This window comes from Wolffia australiana, chromosome 6, assembly GCF_029677425.1.
Source record: "Wolffia australiana isolate 7733 chromosome 6, ASM2967742v1".
NCBI lineage: Eukaryota > Viridiplantae > Streptophyta > Magnoliopsida > Alismatales > Araceae > Wolffia > Wolffia australiana.
The window spans coordinates 15,507,680-15,512,695 of record NC_135840.1 but is presented as its reverse complement, the minus strand read 5'-3'; the positions used below and the strand labels follow the sequence as shown (position 1 = coordinate 15,512,695).

Below are 5,016 nucleotides of genomic sequence, written 5' to 3'. Positions count from 1 at the left end.
GCGCCCGCGGACATGGCGATCACACACGGCACCCCTACCTTGACGATCACACACGCCACCGGCACCTGCACTGACATTCATCGTGTGCAGTCTACGCGATGCCGATGCATTCGGCGCCTCAAGCTGGTGCTGCGCGACCAGCACTAACCGCGGGAATGCCACCTGCCCCCATGCCGCCTCGGCTCTCTCAGTGCGCCACATGCCTTAGTCTCCCGGCGGGATATCTCCTAGCCATGTGGCCCGCACACGCAATGCGCGCGCTGCCCACGCGGCCGCTGCGCAGCACCTCGCACAACTTCGCGTGCTGCATCCGCGGCACGCCGCCCGGCTTGCGCAGCCCGCGCCCGCGCGCAGCACTTCCCACCCTCGCGTAGCGATTGGCGCTCACGCGTAGCGTTGGCGCCCGCGCGTGGCACTTGGCGCTGGCGCGCAATGCTGGGCACACGCGCGCTCACGCCTATCGGCCCGCACGCCCAGCACGCGCGGACTTCACCTGATTCGTTCCGCCTTAGGCGACAATGGGCACGTGCACCGTACACAGTGTATCACCACATGCGGGGGCCATGGCCTGAAAGATCAGGTTGGGCATCGCTACCCTTAGTGCGTGAGCACTAAATATGACTCCGTCCTTGAATATTGTGAGTCTCACACGAACACACCCTCCCAATAAGCACACATGCCTCTGGGCAGGGAATGCCGCTTATTTAGGGGCCTAACTCCACCACTCACCACTCACCAAATAAACAGTCACTGTCTCACATCCACAGCCCTCCGTCATCGTCGTCATCGTTGTTGAGCAAGGTAGATGACGTCTACAACATCAGTCGACGTCTTAAAACCATGTTGACCGTCGTCATCGTTGTCGAGCAAGGTAGATGACATCTACAACATCAGTCAACGTAATAAAACTATGTTGATTGTCGTCGTTGTTGTCATCATCGTCGAGCAAGGTAGACGGCGTCAACAACATCAGTCAACTTCATAAAACTACGTTGACCGTCGTCATCGTCATCGTCGTCGAGCAAGGTAGACGGCGTCAACAACATCAGTCAACGTCATAAAACTACGTTGACCGTCATCATCGTCATCGTCGTCGAGCAAGGTAGACGGCGTCAACAACATCAGTCAACGTCATAAAACTACGTTGACCGTCATCGAAGTCGTCATCATTGACCAACGACGTCAACGGATGACGATTACTGTTCCCAATTCCTTCTACTTATAAGTTTGAATAGATTCAATACTCTTCCAGTCTCTGTTCATCTTCTTCTACCTCCCGCTCATGCCCTGGCTCGATCGCTGCGGCTTGATCGATCTCCTCAGATCTTGCAACAATGTCGGAAGCTTGAAATCTGCTCACGCCGCGCTTCTCCGATCGCGATTTCTCCCCCAAAACGTCGCCTTCGCGACGTCCCTTCTCTCCCAGTACGCCGCCCTCGGCCGCTTCTCCTCCGCCATTGCCGTCTTCTCCCTCTGCGCCCCCTTCGCCGATGCCTTCCTCTGGAACGCTCTGATCAGAGTTCATGCCGACGCGGGTCAGTCCCAGGAAGCCGTCCTCGTTTACCGCCGATTGCTGCTTCAACCGCGGATCTCCCCCGACAGATTCACCTATCCGGCTGTTCTCAAGGCCTGCGGTAATCTCTCTGATCTTGATCTCGGGAAGAGTCTTCATCGTGATGCTCAGGAATTTGGATTTTGCGATGATGTCTTTGTATGTAACTCTCTTGTGGCGATGTATGGGAAATGCGGCGCTCCTGAGCTCGCGGAGAAGGTGTTTGAGACAATGCCCGAGAGGAATTCAGTCAGTTTTACCGCCATGATCGGTGGGTATGCTCAGAACGGCTTGAATGAAGATGGGTTTGGGCTGTTTAAGAAATTGGTATTGGAGGAGAGGGTCGAGCCCAATAGAGCAACCTTCTTGAACGCGATCGCCTGCGTGTCCTCGCGTTTGGACGCGATCTGGCTCCATAATCTTGTACTGGAGAGTGGATTTTCATCGGAATTGTCAGTTCAGAATGCCTTGATCAGGATGTTCGGTGCCTGCGGCGAGATCGATTCGGCGAGGAATGTGTTCGAGAGAATGCCGGAACGGGATCTGGTGTCGTGGAGCTCGATGATGGAGGCGTATGTCGAGGCGGATCTGCCGGTGGAAGCTTTTGATCTCTTCAGGAACTTGAAGTTCCATGGGAATTCTCTGGACTCCGTCGCCATTATCGGCGCCGTCCGCGCCTGCGGCAGCCTCATCTCCGTCCGCCGAGCTCGTGCACTCCATGGCATGGCTCTCAGAAGCCTTCCAGAGCCCAGCTTGCCGCTTCAGACGGCACTGATCAATCTCTATGTGAAGTGTGGAAGTATCCAGTCAGCTCACAAAGCCTTCAAACAACTTAAGAACAGAAACTTAGTCTCATGGAGCATCTTGATCTCTGGATATGGAATGTTGGGTCGAGGGACAGAGGCGCTTAAGCTGTTCCAGGAGATGAAAGAGGAGATTAAACCTGATCATGTCACTTATGTTTCTGTGCTTTCAGCTTGTAGCCATGCTGGGCTGGTACAGGAAGGGTGGAAATGCTTCAACTCTATGGAAGAGGAAGGTGGGATTGTTCCCAAGGCTGAGCACTATGCTTGTATGGTTGATCTAATGGGCCGGGCAGGGCGTTTAAGGGAGGCAATTGAGTTCATTAAGAAGATGCCTGTGGCTCCAGATGCTGCTGTCTGGGGATCTTTGCTTGGGGCTTGCAGAATTCACTCTGACATGGGTCTCGCCGAGGTTGCAGCCAAGGCCCTTTTTGAGCTGGACACGAAGAATTCTGGGCGGTATGCAGTGCTGGCTAATATATATACAGCTTCTGGCAGAAGAGACTATGCCGATCGTGTTCGAGGTCTGATGAGGAGGAAAGGGGTCAAGAAGATGTCTGGACACACATTCATTGAAGCAGGAGATAGAGTTTACAGGTTCTCGGCCGGGGACCGGTCGAACCCGCAATCAGAGTTGATCTACAAAGAGCTTGAGGAGTTGATGAAAAGGATCAGAAACGCGGGCTATGTGCCAGAGACAAATTTTGTGCTGCATGATGTGGAAGAGGAGACTAAAGAGCAGCTTCTTTATGTTCATAGTGAGAAGCTGGCCATTGTCTTTGGGCTCATCAATTCGAAACCGGGAGTAGAAATAAGGATCCACAAGAACTTGAGAATATGTGGAGACTGCCACAATGCTTCTAAGTTTATCTCCAAGGTCACTAACAGGGAGATTCTAGCCAGGGACTCCCATAGATTTCATCATTTCAAAGGTGGGGTGTGCTCTTGTGGGGACTATTGGTGAGAACGCAGGCTAACAATTTAGGTGTGTATTTATCAAATGCGTGTATTGTTATACCAAAGTAAATTACTGTGCATACGAAAAAAATCAATCTTACCTATTGTGAGTCTATCCCAATTCTGTTTTGAATTATTGTTTTCAAAAAATCCTGCTATATGTGCTTCTTGAATGTCATCCTCTGCTGTTAAAAATGAAGCAAAAGCATCAGACACAAATCGTTACCAATGTTTGGCTCTCATATGATGTACCGAAGTTCTGTGTATAAGAAATTAATAACCTTAGATATGAGTCCATGTGAATAATGTTTCTCGATAATTGATTGAATAAAATCCTACTTTCATGTGTTTCTTGAATGTTATCCTCTACTGCTAAAAATGAAACTAAAACATATGTTTCCTCAGTTATTGCAACATCATAACATTTGCAAACTGAATCTTTGTTACTCAGTGCAATTCTTTGTCACATTACATTGCGTTCATAAAATGAGTGGATCGTACAATTTATATTCATAGAATAACTAAGTTTAGGATGCGCTTGATGGTGACCGGTTACTGCATGGATATTGTTGGATTAGATGAAAGAGATTTTATGGGCATAGAGAAGAAAACTTGGGGCATCAAGGACAGATCGCCAAAAATTATTCCAGGTCGAGGATTGGCACAGGGTTTTTAAATGTCCAAGGGATGTGAATTAGTCTAACTTTTTAACTTCCCCAAAACACATATTGCTAAAAATAGAAACAAATACTGTAGGGAAAAATGCATTTGATGATCCAAGGGTAATCTAGCCATGAAACTTGCCAGATACACCCTAGGTGTATCACTTGAGCAAAAGGATCACTTCTTAGGGGTGAAACCAACTTTTGAATGCCTAAACTCGATCTTGGTCCAGCAAAAGATTATTGAATGTCTACAACAATCTATTGGCCACTTCTCTTTCATTTCTTCATTTGAATATTCTTCTTCAGTAGTAGGAGGCTTTCTTTGAGTAAACGTCTCGGCCTTACCAATAAGAAGAGTCCAATGTAAGTTTTCCATTGGTTTCCTGCAACATAAGTATGAAGGTGAAAGTCTAGATTTGAGTGGATAGGAAAAATCTATGATTGTTCTTCGCTGCATTCCAGTTCATCGAAATAACTCTTTTTTCTCTATCTTTTTTTGTCTGAGTTGAAGCGATCCACTTAAGATATCATATAATTCTCCTTATCTCCGTACATTACTTCATCCTATGTCTCCTTGCATCTTCACTTCAATCATCAAGTGTAGGAGAATATACATTCAAATCTTCAGTCAATGCAACATTTTTTATATTAGTGAGTCCTTCTGCCAGACAACATGTATACAAAACCCACCTCTCAACCAGATATGAAGTTAATCAAGAATCATAAATATTGATCCCGATCCATACTTTTATTTGATAACTTCCTCAGCTGAACTGTTAGAGAGATAAACTTGAGTTTTATTCTCTTATCTTCTAGTCAGAAAGTGTACATTGCTTCGAGATTCTCTCACCCTTGATATAGCTTGAAAATGTAAGATTATGAAATCAATTAAAATAATTTGCCTTTAAATTCTGCTAAGCTTCTGTTGTAACTTTTATGTGAGAGAGAAGTCAGAGTATCAAAAATACTAAAAAATAAATGAATATCCACTTGGAAACATTTGTGTTTATCCTGAATAACAATATTAAATTTAAAAGTA

General features: G+C 46.9%; 1 pseudogene; it reads left to right on the top strand.

Annotated features, from left to right (window-relative positions):
• The first annotated feature begins 1,267 nt into the window (after positions 1–1,267).
• LOC144704747 (pentatricopeptide repeat-containing protein At3g26782, mitochondrial pseudogene) lies at positions 1,268–3,441 on the top strand (annotated as a pseudogene).
• Positions 3,442–5,016: the final 1,575 nt, after the last annotated feature.